At 33.2% G+C, this 18,413-nt stretch overlaps 1 protein-coding gene across 3 annotated transcripts in view; it reads right to left on the reverse strand.

Moving 5' to 3' along the window:
- LOC139513748 (calcitonin gene-related peptide type 1 receptor-like) overlaps positions 1–18,413 on the reverse strand; it is a 53,771-nt gene that overhangs the window by 20,399 nt on the left and 14,959 nt on the right. For 2 of the 3 annotated variants that reach the window (XM_071302528.1, XM_071302526.1), the window contains exon 1: positions 3,950–4,088. The exons of the other annotated variant lie outside the window; for it this stretch is intronic. The gene's annotated coding sequence lies outside the window, so the exon portion shown is untranslated. Of the gene's footprint in view, positions 1–3,949; positions 4,089–18,413 lie in introns of those variants that run through there. 3 annotated transcript variants of the gene reach the window in all.

Here is an 18,413-nt window from a genome sequence, read left to right on the forward strand (position 1 = left end):
ATCTCATATGTTATATCTTAGCATAATAGCTTTTGCAAAAAAACTTTTTAAACCTCTATGTTTTAATACTTCCAATCTTACCCTTTGGACCATCACACTTTAGCATGATACACCATCGTACTTTAGCGAACAAACAACCAACGCACTTTAGCGTGAGACACCATCGTACTTTAGCGTAGACTATCGCACTTTAGCGTGACCATCGCACTTTAGAGTACCATCGCACTTTACAACATCACCAAAGAAAACAATTAAACGAACAATATGTTAGATATTTCGGATAACAGATATCCTTCCCTGGTAATAGCACGATGTCAAATGAATCATGTCAATATATTTAAATTAAAACACTATCAAAATCTTGAAATTTTTACAATTTAGGCGAACATCACAGCCGCTGGTACAATTTTAAAATTTCCAAACACGTGGCAAAGACTACAAAAATATGCCAAAATAAAAATAGTTATTTGCGATGTGAACTGGCACAACTTTAAATTTCCAAAGGTGGTGCCGGACAGTTGAGATGTTATAACAACTGCGTGAAAATACACTCCCAATAAACAGTCCTGACCGATCTAAGCTGGTATAATATTTAAAATATGACAACGGCAGAGCAATTGCAACAGAGACCAATATTCTGTTTTTATGGAGAGGATTTTCTATCTTGTATTAATCTGTGTAAATAGGCAAAGTACTTCACATCACTAAGCGGTCTGTAGCAAAAATTAAATAGTTTTGCCGTTAAAAAAGAGACTGATGATAACAAGGGACATACACAATGCACCATTCGGGAGATAACAAGGGACATACACAATCCTCCATTCGGGAGATAACAAGGGACATACACAATCCTCCATTCGGGAGATAACAAGGGACATACACAATGCACCATTCGGGAGATAACAAGGGACATACACAATCCTCCATTCGGGAGATAACAAGGGACATACACAATCCTCCATTCGGGAGATAACAAGGGACATACACAATGCACCATTCGGGAGATAACAAGGGACAGACACAATGCACCATTCGGGAGATAACAAGGGACAGACACAATGCACCATTCGGGAGATAACAAGGGACATACACAATGCACCATTCGGGAGATAACAAGGGACATACACAATGCACCATTCGGGAGATAACAAGGGACAGACACAATGCACCATTCGGGAGATAACAAGGGACATACACAATGCACCATTCGGGAGATAACAAGGGACATACACAATCCTCCATTCGGGAGATAACAAGGGACATACACAATGCACCATTCGGGAGATAACAAGGGACATACACAATCCTCCATTCGGGAGATAACAAGGGACATACACAATGCACCATTCGGGAGATAACAAGGGACATACACAATGCACCATTCGGGAGATAACAAGGGACATACACAATGAACCATTCGGGAGATAACAAGGGACATACACAATCCTCCATTCGGGAGATAACAAGGGACATACACAATGCACCATTCGGGAGATAACAAGGGACATACACAATCCTCCATTCGGGAGATAACAAGGGACATACACAATGAACCATTCGGGATATAACAAGGGACAGACACAATGCACCATTCGGGAGATAACAAGGGACAGACACAATGCACCATTCGGGAGACTACCACATAAAAGAAAGAATAGGACAAGACTAACAATATAAATTAGTAGAAATCGTATGATTGCCAATGAGACCATAAGTTCACAAAAGACTACATTAAAAACTAAAAACTGATCAACATAAACTCCGTCAAAACTAAGGGTGACCTTAGGTGCTCCGGAAGGATAAGCAGATCCTGTTTCAACAGTCATAGTTTAAGTTTCAAATCCAATGTGGGTTATTCATCTGAGCGACTAAGATTAGTGATAACCTTACTCAAATCGTAACAGGGAAAGGGACAGAGCTATCTAAAAAAGTCAACACCGCAAAGGGAATAATTATAAGAATTGAATGATGTACTCTCGAAATCATCAATCAAGGAAGCAAACCATACGTTATATATAATATATGAGTGCACTTACCCAACAGGGTATTTTCTAAATAGTAAAAACCACCTCAAATTAACTTTACCTGGGGAGTTTCAACATTAATTTAAAAACAATTATCAAAGTTTATGGACTGGAAACATATACATAATATACTAACATATAATGTTAGTTGAAATCATTGAAATATGACATAAAGTTAAAGACGTATTTAATGTTAGAGGGATGGAGTCGTTTAAAGTTGAAGTCTTAATTCAAAACTTATCAGTGCTTTATAGATATTCTTTGATGACTTAAACTGTACTGTCAATGACAAGAGCACTACGGAATATTTACAATAATCTAAACACATGAATACTCTTGACTTCGGTACATGCAAACAATGGAACGTCAACTAAATGAAAATGAACTATGTGTCGGGAAGGACAATATTATGAAGTTGCAATCAATTGAAATATTCCGGTCATAACAATTCTATTTTCAATACGACATGAACATCCTTATTAGAATTATGCATAATGCTGAACATGATCTTGCGGAGACCTTCTTCTCTGGTAACATATGAATATATATCGAGAAAGTGAAAGAAACTCATGATAATTTAATCAGATATTTAAGTTCATAAATTTGTGTTTCTTTATTTAAAAAAAAACCCCAACATATCAGTGTATTACATATTAGATATAAGAAGATGTGGCATGAGTGCAACTCTCTAACCGAGTCACAATTTATAAAAGTGAACCATTATAGGTCACAGTACGGTTTTCAACACGGAGCTTTGGTTGACATTGCACAACAAGCTTTAAAGGGTCCCAAAATTACTAGTGTAAACGCATTTAAACGGGAAAACCAACGGTCTGATCTATAAGTTTATCAAATATGTTTATGAATTGTATAAAAAATCAGCCATTATTTTTTTTTTTACGATTGAATATCTTGGCCCGAGAACACAGTTATTTCGTACTGCATTTCTTTTAGACAATAAATTCAAATTAAAAAAATCGCACCTGCTCTGTCTTGAAAAGATTTTTACAATGTAGCAAACTACTAGTGGGACAAAAAATATAAAAATTATAGAAGCTTCTACCAGCTCTAACTCAACATATTGTCATTATTGATAATAGTGTTTTAAGGGGTGTAAAATTCAGTTTGACAGCTTTAGACGTAATAAAATTTGACCTTTTTAACATTACCAAATCACTACTTAACATAAGGATTCATCACCCATTTTTTTAACATGTAATTTCATCCCTCTACTTAATAGTTTAATGCATTAAATATCAAGAAATGAATTGAAAAAGTGTATCAAATAAAAAATGCAAGTTATACACTGTTCACACTAAGGATTATATTCGTAGACAACGAAAACCAACGGACGATAACTGTGTCCTTGGACCTGTTGTCTTACTATTAACAAACTTATATTGCTTTGCCTTAAAATAGTAGTAAGAGTGTTATCCTCAGCCAGCCAATTTGTATAAAACAGATAAAATAGTACAGATAATCCTAGCTCATCAGAATTTATACTGATTCAAATATACCTTTTTTAACATACGACACAAATTAATCAACAGTTACTAGTCCCAATATGAAATATTTGCCACTGAAAGTTTAGAAACTACAAACTATATACAGTGTTGCTGTTTTTTCCAACGTTTACAAATTGATTATAAATGCAAAAATAACATACTGCGACCTTAGACTTAGATATGATCAAATAACCTCCCATATGATTGCCACTCAGAAAATATAAATGTATGATGTATATTATATATTATTGTAAGTTTTTGTAATTTATTGCTAAAAAGATATAAATTCATCAGTTATGATAAAAAAAAATCGAATATAATACAATATCATATTGTAAAAGAATACATGCATTTTAAAACACTATTGAAAAAAATGAATGAACATCTTATACCGTAACAATTAAAACAAATTGAACGTACCTTTGATGAAGAAAACGGAAACAATCCTGTTTATCAAAGTACAAAACACTTAACCACTATCAAGTATCTTTCTATATTCAACAGATTTCATTAAATATGAAAGAATCAAAGGAAAGCCTTTGGACGATAAGGTGTAATAAAGGCGTGTTTATATCTGTCAATGACGAAGCTTTAGTCGAGTATCGCGGAAGGTAAACTGTATTGATTTATGGAGTGATTAGGATCTGCAAACCGAGCATTTAATTGCAATAATGTATATCAAGACATGCTGGTATTTAGTTAAATGTTTGAAAAATATTTCACAAGAGAGGCAAGTTTATACAAACGCCATTTCCGCATACGATAAAATTAAAAGGATGATTGTTCGCATCAGATGACTCCTGTATTCGTAGTGTTGTAATATCCATAATGCTGGCAATGACCAAATTCTCATTGAGATAAATACGCCGATAGCATATTACAGAATAGATGTCAGACAAATGAAGTTATCAGAATATAAACATATCAATGTTCAATATGTTTGATTACATTTATAGTCAATTACATTTATTTGATTTGTTGTAATTAAGATATCCTTATCAAGAAATCAAATAGTTTTCTTGTTGACATTCATTACTCTTTACGGTATTATATTAAATTTTTACGTTTGGGATATTAAAATTCTTGTGATTTTAAATGTCCCTGAAACTATTCAAATATTTATGTTTGATATTGCTGTTGTATTCAAAAGTTCTGAAGCAATGAATGCGATATCTGAAAGTGTCCTGGTATGGAGAACTGGATTGTAATTTTGTATTGGTATCTTTGTTTTTATTTCAGGGTTACATATGAACAATAATGCCTCCTTATAGCATTAATAAGTTGACAGGGATATACAAAGGAAAAGCCTTTTTTCAATAAAATAAATATGGTTCACAGTATCATTATGTATGAAACAAAACTTTTACGTTGTAAATCCCTACAAATATAGATGCCCTTGTATACTCTGAAAGTTTAGGTATAAAAAATGAAAGAATTTTTATGATCGATCAAACAAACAGTGAAAAAAACCCGGAAATCTTTCAAAATAAATATTTAAAATTGGTGTGTTCATTTGTTTATTGTTACAAAGGAAATATTCCCCTATATCGGAATCGACGACCCCTTGCCGAAGTACTGGATTGCGTATTAATACAACCCATTTTGCAAAACGAACGAGTCACGTAAGCATGTTCTTTAGTTTCGGGTAGGAGAAGATAAGGTGACCATAATTTCAAAACCCATTTAATTCTTGGTGTTCATTATTGTATGCAGAAACAAACTTTCAAAATAAAAATACATAAGATATGAGCTATTTATTATCATTATTGTTCTGGAAGGGTAAGGGTGGTCTTTTCTACAAATAAAAGCCATTAGACATCCTATAATCCAGCTATTTTGGATAATGTTTGTATTAAAATGAGCGTTTCATACTAAGATTGCATATATCAATTGGAACGCTGCATGAAGCCAGGACCATATGTGGAGAAATGACTTATCTGTGTCCTATTTCATACACGTGTTTAATGATGTACCACACATAGTCAACCGTAGCAAGAAGATTTTTACATATGTCAATGTCTGGTGAATTATTTCAAATATTTAGTATGCCCCAGTAAAAAGACAGAAATAGCCGACAACAGTATTTTTTCCAAATTTCTAAGATAAAAAAGGGAATCTCATAAGGAGCGTCACCGCGCAACTATTCTGGTATCTGAAGATTGAAGACAGCGAACTCAAGAGATTTGGGAGTTGAACCACTGACACATCACATTGGTAAACGTTTCGTGGTGTTGAGAATAAAACTTGTATGGTGTCAATTGTCCTTGTTATAACCCTGCTAAAGCGATTTATATAAGAAACACACCCTTGTTCGTCAAGTATATGTAAGGGGAAAAACAAACGCGCCTAAAGGTTAAAACAAACAGTTTGATTGCACTATGTAGAAGTTAACTGTTGGTTCTTGTGGCATTCTGATAGCATCCAAAACAAGATATCTTTACTAGTTGTTAAATTGATAATAATGATATAAATGATAACATACATCACTTAAAATGCAGTTATCAAAAATTGAACTAGACATTGCATACTTTATGACAATTTGATTGAAAAAAGGTAATTATTCGAACAAATTCAGAAGTTTACATGTCGATGCGAAGAATTTATTTATTATTGTATGATCATGCTCTAAGTCTTTGCGTACTACAGTTCAAAACAAAAATGAAAAGTACATCGAAACTATGACTATTACTTGATCGTCCACGACCTGGTTCGTCCATGTTAACTTCTGATGTCTTTCGTTTGATAGTTCCAGTAAACAGTATTTTGCTTTTATATATTTCATAAATAAGTTTCAAATGTTACACTCGGGACATTAATATGAACACAAAGCAAGGCGAATAAACAGAGAAAAGAAATGAAATTAACTATAACTTTGTGTATATATATTATGCAACCTCATAGAATGTAAGAATGGATAACAATTGCATTATTCGTATACTTTAAGCGTGTTTTATTATATGTACAAAATGTTTATGCAATAACAAACGCGCGTCTGGCGTACCAAATTATTAGCCTAGTATCTTTGATGAGTTTTATTTTATTTTTTTCTAAATAACTAGAAACAAGAAAGTCATTAAACATTACATTATATACTTTCACATTTGGCGAATTTAGGATTATAGAATGTACCAATTGTTAGTGACATTTGTATCAGCTTTCACATAATGGGGAATCACTAGATATGACTCGTCAATGTGTTTTGATAAAAGTAACACGACCGGTCTCTACCTAAAATGTTTTGAAGTGAAAAAATAATCGTGAATGTATCCTATGAGGGATTTCGAACCACTTTTTGTCTGAATCATTTCTTATTCGATTGGTTAATTGATAAGAATATGTAAACAGGCATGACAATACGGAAGCACTAACTACGGAGTTGATGATACCACAAGGAACTAACTGTGAACCAGCAGTAGTGTCAACCCAGTCCTAAATGAATATAATATTTCATGATTTCATGAATTTCATTCGTCCGAAGTTGTTTCCTGGACTAGCATTCATGACAAACGCTCAAACACAAAATTTGAAAGCCACTGATGTTTAAATACGAAGAAACATTATTAGCTTTATAAAGAGACATAATTGTGTCATGTGACCGTGACGTCATTAACGTTTTGTCATGATTCATTCCGGTTTCAGGATGTTTCTCCTCAATTTTTAAATTTTTGTCAGATTTTAGGATTCCTCTGGTTTTATCCATGTGTTGCTTTTAAAAAGTTTTGCCCAATAACCCCTTCTTTTCTTATCATAATTTTTATTACATAAACTTTAAAAAGCCATGTTTCAAAATCTTAAAAATTCTTGTTATTTTTTCATAGTTTTTTTTAAAAACAAAAAAGGTGCCAATGTTAAATGTATAAAAAATTTAGAGATAATTATGTCCCGCCAAATTTTCAATGGTTTATATCTGGAAAACAAACACACGGACCCCCCATTTTTTCTGATCTTTCAGTTTCTCTATTTATATACTATCAACTCATAACAGTCTTTTACCGTTTTTTTCAAAAGTGATTATTTTCGAAGGGTTAAATATTTCGCGGTGGTGTTTTGTCATGGCTTTGTTTAGACTTTTTTGTTTGCTTTTTGGCCTTGTATGTTTGTGCCTAATATTTTATTAACTGTGCATTTGCATTAAGGTATCGCAGATCAAATTCATTCGTTCATAGAGTGTTAATTTACTTTTTTTGAGTTAAGACTTCCAATTGGTATTTTATCGTGTGGTTTTCTATGTTGTGATGTTATGCTATTGTTTCAGAAAAAGGGAGAAGGTTTGGCAACATTAAAACGTTTAATCCCGCTGCAAATGTTTGCACCTGTCCGTAGTCAGGCATCTGATGTACAGTAGTTGTCCTTTGTTTATGTAATTTATATGTGTTTCTCGTTTCTCGTTTTTTATATAGATTAGACCGTTGGTTTTCCCGTTTGAATGGTTTTACACTAGTAATATTGGGGCCCTTTATAGCTTTTTGTTCGGTGTGAGCCAAGGCTCCGTGTTGAAGACCGTACATTGACCTATAATGGTTTACTTTTATAAATTGTTATTTGGATGTCGAGAGTTGTCTCATTGGCACTCACACCACATCTTCCTATATCTATTTTAAAAAGCTTGTTATTTTTTAATAGAGTAGCGAACATCCTTAAAATGGAATTAAGAAATAAATTTTAAAATATGACTGTAATATGTTTTCTGTCTATTCGAAATAACATAAAAAATGGGGTGCACACTTTAAAATAACCGGGTCCGCGGTTTATTCAGTGTGCACCACATTTTTAAGTCATTCCTTAAGTACGTTATATAGTACGACTAGAATATTTAAGTCTCCCAAACAAAGTTTGGAGACTTATTGTTTTTGCTCAGTTCTTATTATGTCACCCGATCGACAATGTCGGGTGACATATTGCTTTTCCTCTGTTTCTTTGTTATTATGTCACCCGATCGACAATGTCGGGTGACATATTGCTTTTCCTCTGTTTCTTTTTCTGTATTATTATTATTATTCTTCCACCTATTTTGTCCGGCAGTTTTCTCGGAGCCAATGGAACCAATCTTAATGATAGTTAAGTATAATGAGGAACACAAAATTCCGAGTTGCAGTAGGTCTTAAGACCATAAAAATGGCTGCCGTTACCATGGAAACGGAACAATTGTGAAAAATTCCAGTTTTTGGTTTTAATGAATTATTTGGTGTTGTTTAAACTTAGAATCATTATATTTTGATACAATGTAGGTGCCGGGCATATACTTCTTTTGGATGATTTTGGCAATCATTGGAACTATCATGTTGCCATGGAAACTACACCAAAAATTTCCAAAATATCAAAATGCTCCAAATTTAATAAAACTCCACAGTAACGATGAGCAACATTGGTAGATGTGCAATTTGGTGTTGGAATTTCAAAAATGTCTGTCGTTACCATGGAAACAAGTCAAGAATGGTAAAAATGCTTCAAAAACCTTAAAGTGGCATTTACTTTCTTAAAATGGTAGGTCAAATCCATTGAAATTTTGATGGTATGTTCCCTCCCATGTACCAATGTGGTATCTGCCATTAGAAATTTGGAATGGTATCTGTTACCATAGAAACCAGCCAAAGTGTCAAAAATTTCAAAAATTTCAAAATGCTCCAAAATTGATGAAACTTAATATGATAGTTGACTGGCAAGTCTGGATGAGACTTTTGACTTTGGAATTTCCAAAATGGCCACCGTTGCCATGGAAACTGCAAAAAAGTCAAAATTTCTCAACATGCTTTGAACTTAATGAAACTTGATATTATTGTTAACGGGCAAGTACAGATGAGACTTTTGACTTTGAAATTTTCAAAATGGCTGCTGTTGCCATGGAAACAGCAGAAATGTGATTTTTTTTTAAATTCTCTGAATGTACTGAAAATTTATAGAAAGATGTATTGCCATGCATATGTGTGCATTCACTGTTAAACCATTTTGAAATGGCTGCAACTTAGTGGCAATGGGGGGAAGGGTGACATCCGCTATTGCTTGCAATGGCAATTCTAGTTATTATTATTCTGCCAACTATTTTGTCCGCCACTTTTCTCGGAGCCAATGGAACCAATCTTAATGATAGTTAAGTATAATAGGGAACACAAAATTGCGGGTTGCAGTAGGGTCTAAGACCATAAAAAATGGCTGCCGTTTCCATGGAAACGGAACAATTGTGAAAAATTCCACTTTTTGTTTTTTTGGAATAATTTAGAGATGCTTAAACTCAGAATCATCATATTTTAATACAATGCAGGTGCCACCCATATACTGGTTTTGGATGATTTTGGCAATCATTGGAACTACTATGTTGCCATGGAAACTACACCAAAAATTTCAAAAATATGAAAATGCTCCAAATTTTTTGAAACTTTAACATAACGATGAGCAACTTTGGTACATGTGGAATCTGGCGTTGGAATTTCCAAAATGTCTGCCGTTTCCATGGAAACAATGCAAAAAGGTCAAAATGCTCCAAAAACTTCCGGGTTTGGTGAATAACTTTGGTATGCTTGAACTTAAAATCATCACATTTTTACACAATATAGTTATCCACTATATACAGGTTTTGATTGATTTTGACAATCATTGGAACTACTCTGTTACCATGGATACAGGATCAAATATTTCAAAAATTTCAAAATGCTCCAAAATTGATGAAACTTAATATGATTGTTGACTGTCAACACTGCATCAAACTTTTGAAGGTGGAATTTCCAAAATGGCCACCGTTGCCATGGAAACTGCAAAAATGTCAAATATTTTCGAAATGCTCCAAACTTGATGAAACTTAATATTATTGTTAACTGGCATGTATAGATGAGACTTTTGACTTCAGAATTTTCAAAATGGCTGCCGTTGCCATGGAAACAAAAGAAATGTGAAACTTTTGACAATGCTCAAAATGTACTGAAAATTTACAGACGGATATATCGCAATGCGTTGATCTGCATTCACTGTTAAATTGTTTTCAAAAGGCTGCAGCTTAGTGGCAATAGGGGAAGGGTGACATCCGCTATTGCTTGCAATGGCAATTCTAGTTATGGCACCCTAAACGGAGTTTGGGTGACATATTGTTATTCTACGTTTCTTTTTGTTTTTTTTATCTTTATTATTTTTCTTCCACACTTTTTTGTCCAGTCTGGAACTCTAATATAAATGGACCAAAGAAGATGGAACTATACCATAATGTTAACCACCATGTGAAGATTTGCTTTTTGGGGTTGGCACTTTCAAGATGTCCGCCGTTACCATGGAAATAGAACAACTGTGAAAAAATTCACTTTTTGGTTTTGGGGAATAATTTAGAGATGCTTCAACTCAGAATCCTTATATTTTAACACAATGTAGGTGCCAGCCATATACAGGTGTTGGATGATTTTCGTACTTATTGGAACTACTATGTTGCCAAGGAAACAACACCAAAATTTTCAAAAATATCAAAATACTCCAAACTTTATGAAACTTCACAGTAACGATGAGCAACCTTGGCAGATGTGGCTTTTGGAGTTGGAATTTCCAAAATGGCTTTTGTTACCATGGAAACAATGCAAAACATTTAAAAAAAATAATAATGCTTCAAACTGGATGAAACTTTACAGAAATGGTAACTGGCATTGGCAGAGTTTCATTTTAAAGTTGGAAATTTCAAAATGGCCGCCGTAACCATGGAAAAAGCAAAAATGTCCAAATTATCAAAATGCTCCAAACTTAATGAAACTTTTCAAAAATGATAATTTGCATGTGTAAATACACTCTTTGACTTTGGAATTTTCTAAATGGCTGCCGCTCGCCTGGCAATTGGGGAAGGGTGCCATCCGCTATTGCTTGCAATGGCAAATCTAGTTATTTTTATTATTCTTCTTTTTCTTTTTCTTCCGCCACATTAAAAATGAACTTGTCCGCAGCGTTTCTCAAAAACCCTTGGTCAGATTAACTTAGGGTTTCATAGAATGTAAGACTAATATGTTTAGGTGAGCCATCGATCTTTTGTTTGTGCATTGGGGTCTATTAAGGGGTATTTTGGGGGGCAGAAAGAAGGGAGGGGTTTACTATAGAACCCTATGGGATTTTATTTTCTAAAATTTTCAAATGAATATAACTTGAAAACTGTAAGTGATAGATACAAGTAGTCTTCAGAAATGATTAAAGGACAATAAAACAAATCACATGAAATATAGGGGGAGTCCCTGGGGGGTCATCCCCACCCCCTTCAATTTGAGAAAATGCTTTTATCTTGTAAACGGTCCAGATCCCCACCCCTAAACCTCATATATTCTTGAATGGGACGATAAAACAAATCAAATGAAATTAAAAGGAAGTCCCCGGGGGTCCTCCCCACCCCGTTCAATTTGAAAATGTGCTATTATCTTGTAAACGGTCCAGATCCCCACCCCTAAACCATATATATTCTTGTAGGGGACAATAAAACAAATGAAATGAAATAAAAGGGAAGTCCCTAGGGGGTCACCCCACCCCCTCTTGTTTGAAAACTTGTAAACGGTCAACATCCCCACCCCTAAAACATGTATATTCTTGTATGGGACAATAAAACAAATCAAATGAAATAAAAGGGAAGTCCCCGGGGGTCCTCCACACCCCGTTCAATTTGAAAATGTGCTATTATCTTGTAAACGGTCCAGATCCCCACCCCTAAACCATATATATTCTTGTAGGGGACAATAAAACAAATAAAATGAAATAAAAGGGAAGTCCCTAGGGGGTCACTCCACCCCCTCTTGTTTGAAAACTTGTAAACGGTCAACCTCCCCACCCCTAAACCATATATATTCTTGTATGGGACAATGAAACAAATCAAATGAAATGTAGGTAAAGTCCCTGGGGGTCATCACCATCCCCTGCTGTTTGAATACTTGTAAATGGTGGAGATCCCCACTCGTAAGCCATATATATTCTTGTATGGGACAAAAAATCAAATCAAATGAACATGGGACCATATGAATGGCGAGTTATGGGAGCTTTGTTTGGGAGACTTCGTAACAGCATCCTGTTACAATTACTTCTTGTTCGTTATCAACTTGTACGGTTTATCTTACGACTAGAATTATTCGTGAGCTGCTTGTACGTTTTATCTTTTACGACTTGAAATGTTTGATAGCTGTTTGTGCGTAATTTCTTACGACTAGAAATATTTGATAGCTGGTTGTGTGTTATATCTTACGACTAGAATAATACGACTTGAATAATTCGTAAAAGAGGGACGAAAGATACCAAAGGGACAGTCAAACTCATAAATCTAAAACAAACTGACAACGCCATGGCTAAAAATGAAAAAAGACAAACAGAAAAACAATAGTACACATGACACAACATAGAAAACTAAAGAATAAACAACACGAACCCCACCAAAAACTAGGGGTGATCTCAGGTGCTCCGGAAGGGTAAGCAGATCCTACTCCACATGTGGTAAGCTACTTGTCCATTCTTACGACTAGAATAAAACGACTTAAATACTTCTTTAGCTATTTGTTTCATTCTGACGACTAGAATTATACGACTTGAAAACTTCTTAGCTACTTGTACTTTCTTACGACTAGAACAATACGACTCGAAAACTTCGTTAGCTTCTTCTACGTTCTTACGACTAGAATAATACGACTTGAAAACTTCGTTAGCTTCTTGTACATACTTTCGGCTAGAATAATTCGACTTGAAAACTTCGTTAGTTACTTCTACGTTCTTACGAGTAGAATAACACGACTTGAAAACTTCGTTAGCTACTTGTACATTCTTTCGACTAGAATAATTCGACTTCAAAACTTCGTTAGCTACTTGTACATACTTTCGACTAAAATAATACGACTTAAAAACTTCGTTAGCTACTTGTAAGTTCTTACGACTAGAATTATACGACTTGAAAACTTCGTTAGCTTCTTTCACGTTCTTACGACTAGAATTATACGACTTGAAATATTCGTTAGCTACTTGTACATTCTTTCGACTAGAATAATACGACTAGCTACTTTCACGTTCTTACGACTAGAATTATTTTATCTTACGATTATTCGATAGCTGCTTTCACGTTAGAATTATTCGTTAATATCATTAATATTCAATAAATGTATTCGATACGATCTGTATCGCTGACTTACCAATGAGCTATATTTATACCAACGACAGAATTGCGGGATACAGTCACGGTAAAGAGTTTACATGGAGAGAATCGTTAGATTATAAACTATGAATGATAGTTCAAAGAATCTTACACAAGGGAAGACTTTAAAGGAGATTGTTACTTTATACAGATAACGTACAATTATAAAAAGGAGTTAATGAGAACATAGCCGTCGGGTTCTACTAGATATAATAAGGGTAGAGCCATGGGGTGTTCAAAGATATTATGGAGAAGATACATTGGTATGTTTGATTTGATATCTGATTATCATCTTCATCTACCTTGCAGCTGTCGAAATAAAAAGATAAAAATTATAACAAAAAATAAATTAACAAACGCATTACTTAATCTATCATAGACAAAGAGGAACATAAAAGCTGAATTTTAGATGAAAAAGATTATAAAATGAGTGTAATACAATTTAGCTGTCTGTTGATTTCAAACTTTCAAAATTCATAGAAGGAAAAAACGGATTTTAGGGAATTTACTGATCAGTCAAAAGTCCATGAAATTTTTGTAAACGACATAAGACGTACACTTTGATAGTATATTAGAAGCTTTTTCGACAAAGGAGACCTGTTTATCATGTAATGCTTTGGATTAACTGTAATACGTTTGATTTATTAGACACATTTAAAGTTAAAAAATACATTTCTCTGTGTCATAAAAATCCTAGAAATTTATAGATATACATTTCCCAATAGAACTTTAAAAGGTCGAATACACTATTAAATCCATTAAGATTATATACAATGTTTTGATACGGATTTTGGTGGACTTCCCTAGGGTGTCGTTCTAACTTATAATGATATTGGCACATATATAACTGTTTTGTGGAATCTAGTTAAATTTATTTTCGTTAAGGTGATATCAGTTCAAGGGCTATAATCATCTCTAGGCTATCGGCTCGTTGATTAACCTTAAGTACTCGTACATTATCGGATTTATCCAATCTCGAGGCCGAGGCTCTGCCTTCAAAATTCGATAACTTAACTATATCAATTGGATAAATCTGATAATCCCCTGGTACCAATGTGTGAATTATAGATTATCGTTGGTCATTGATTGATTTGGTTGATTTGAGCCGGTACGGTGAAAGTGAGAAAAGTAATCGAGTTGGGATAACCAATGATAATTTGTTTTTCGCTATTTTATCACAGTGTAAAATGCATTGGCAATGACATGTGCGCCCTTAGTTTCTAGCAATAATTTTTCATATCACTTTACTGTGCTTAGAAAGATAATTAGTAAGATCAAAGGATAATTTCGTGAAATAGCGGCAATCGACATATAGCGCACATTTCTCCGTTTTATATATGTACTAGTTTATCATATAAAACTTCGAATATAATAGCATTTCAATTTGTGAAGCATTGCCCTCAAACCTAGCTACTGAAATTGTATTGCATTATGATGAATCTTTGCAAAAAAAATCTCAAAAAATATACATTGATTCTTGCATGATATCGACCTGTTGGTTTTCATTGTTCCATCTGAGTGGGTATTTTTGGTAATAAATTCGTTGATCTAAATTGTTCACGTCTTTGACATTAGTGTTAGTCTTATGGACAGCTTGTTCCCGTTTTTTTTTTACCTTTTGTAACCTTCGGTCAAAAATTATAGTTGTCAGATTGACATCATATCATATCATATCTATTATTGTTTTGAATGCATCAGTAATTGAATGTTATAAAATATTTAAAATTCTTAGCAAATAATCATGTCCTATACATTTCAATAAGATCTACATTTGGTATATGAAAACTTACTTTTACATGGTCATGTTTGTTCTCAAGTAGAATAATCCTTTGAAGTACACTTACAATTATCATTGCTCTTACTTGTAATAGTACTAAAGATCGTTTTTATACATAAACGTTTGAATTTGTCAATTTTACAACTGAATGCGATTACACTTGCTGATCAATACTAATACAAAGTCTACACTTTTGATCTCTGTATTGAATAAAGTATGAATATGAAATAAAATGACTAAATAACAGCCCATTTTGTAACATGTTTCCTTAATAGATATCAATCGTATTAACTGAACTCTGTGGCTATCGTTCATAACTGAGTGCGCTTGATATATGTTGACATATGTATAAACTTTCTGGTTAATTCGAAGTTCGTGTTTCTGTTCCCACCTGCTGATAATTCAAATTAATTCTTGTTTGAGTTTATTTTTACGTTATATAATTTAAAGTTACACCAAAGTCGCTCAGCAAAGTAAATATTGAACACAATTTCATTCTTACTCAGCACTTTATAAAGACATACATGTATAATGAAAAGCATAAAACTAAAAGTCATCGATGATGAAGAAGTTTATGTTATAAAAACTCTTGTACTCTATGTACATTTGTATACGGTGCTGTTAACATTAAAAAAAATAACGATTCTGGGAAAGAGTTTTTCGCAAACCTTAAGTCAAAAATTGTGATGGATCTGATTTATAACATGTTTATGGTGACCTTCTTGACTTATGAGTACCAGACTATATCATCGATAAAAATAAACTTATTTTGAAAGAATCGACGCATTTTTTTCCAACTTTCACGCACAAATAATTGCTCTTCATGTATTTCCTCGTTTATTTAATTTGTGTTATGACAAAAAACCTCGTGTACTGGAATATCTACTAAAGTATCTTGTTTAGTGGTCACCAAATCAGTATGATGCTTTGATTTATTAGATTTCTACTGTTTTCATTCATCATTTTTTTCCTGATGAATTTATACAAGACTGAATAATTTCATTATGGAAAAGCTTCTAATATTATTTGATGTTATGTAGAACCCCATAAGTCCAAGTAATAAAACACAAGTATGGTATCAAGCAGACAATTGATGGATTGCGTCTGCTTTTTAGGTGTTGAAAGAAAATCAAACAATATATTCGTTTATGATTAAATTCAAAGAAAAAAATATAAAGCATATTTAATTAATTACGATAATCTAATTTAGAAAAGAGTTATAAATAAATACTACTTCAAACCTAATGAACCATTTGAAATAAAACACAACTATTTTGTTTCCCAACCCAAATTCGCTTATCTCACGCGAATTTCATTGGACTCATTTTATATACAGGCAGTAGACGATACAATAAACCATGGTCAAAACAACAACTACATAATTTTGATAGCACAACAAAAAAACTCATAATATGAGATTTGACTGCAACATTGTTAAAAATCATGTATGAGCACACAACGCGATGCTTCTGTTTACACGTTTTACACGTGACAGAATGATTTTATTGTCAGGTTTATGAATTATATGCTACGTCCAGCATTATTTTTTTGTCAGCACTAGTTGAGCATCATCTACTGATATTTCATATAAATTCAATACTTGATGTGTTTTGTTAGTTCGAATATTTTCATTGATTTATACTTCGATAGTCCTCATTGCTGAAACTACATTCTTTGTCTATGTAAACTCTATGTTGCTTTCATTGAGATATATGCAAGCGCAATATCATTAGGTTCCAGCTACATCATTGGGAATCAAAAGGATTAAATTCATTTTTCTAGAAATAAACATGGTGTCTTAATCTTTATCATTTGATGAGCTCTATTTGCACCGGGTCTAGAAAATTGGTGACCAAGTTCAACAAGGACTATAAGAATCTGCCATTTACACTAAATGACTTTAGGACATATACATAAATATAAAAATATTGACATTACGAGGTTTCTGATTTGAGAATGGTACTTGATTACGTGGCTTATCGTTTTGTTTCTCTTTGTTGTACATGTATGGTTTTTTAACTGTATTTTTGTTATCTATTAAAACGTAATGATAGTCAGGGTTAATAGCTTCTTTGTACTTAGTTTTAATGTAAGTTCTTTTATGCTAGGCAATTGTCTTTTGTTTTATATTAACAGTCATCTACAGAATATGATAGCAATGAAATATCTCTGTTAAATGTATGTAAAGCCTTTTAGTTATTTATTTTTATATCCGTACGTTTCGTACAAAATTTAGTTATTCAATTTCGAATTTAGCATCTCGAATGACTTTCTAGGCTTTCACAGAAAAGTGTCACAATGCATAAGAATTAAGTTCAGCATGTAATCGCTTTGCTCTATTCTTGTATTTCGCAAATGTTTAAGACCGTATGCTTAAGAATGTCTGTAAAGGCGCTTAAACATGATATTTTTAAAATTAGAATGTTTGTCATGAATTATTTATAAATGACTCTCAAAGAACTTTAAGGGGATTACAAGGGATTTACATACATATATGTTTTCTGGTAAATGAGATTACTTTTTTTCACTTCATTTATTTGACAAATATAAACCAGCAAATAAACACAAACAATGGATAGATACTACAACTAGTAGCGAAATAACGGTGGAAAACTTCTGTTGACCGGCGAGTTATGGTTATGTATGTAGTGTTTTTTTTTTTTTTTTTTTTTTTTTTTTTATCGTCGTACAAAACCTAGGCACAAAGAAAACATGTTTGTCAATTATAGATAACAGTAATAGCATTGCTTATGATACTATTCTTTGCATCGGGTATATAGACAATTGTTTAGTGTCTTTAAATATCAACTGTATGTGTACGAGGCTAGGAAACAAGGTGTATGCGAGCTTTAGCGAGCTACTACACCTGTTTCGAGCCGAGTACAAATATAGCTGATATTTAAAGACACGTAACAGTTATTGTCTTTATCCTGCAATTAATTCTGTATATTATTTGTGTTTTGAAAGACACAAACACACATCTCGAATGG

Source organism: Mytilus edulis, chromosome 2 (genome assembly GCF_963676685.1).
Source record: "Mytilus edulis chromosome 2, xbMytEdul2.2, whole genome shotgun sequence".
NCBI classification, from domain to species: domain Eukaryota; kingdom Metazoa; phylum Mollusca; class Bivalvia; order Mytilida; family Mytilidae; genus Mytilus; species Mytilus edulis.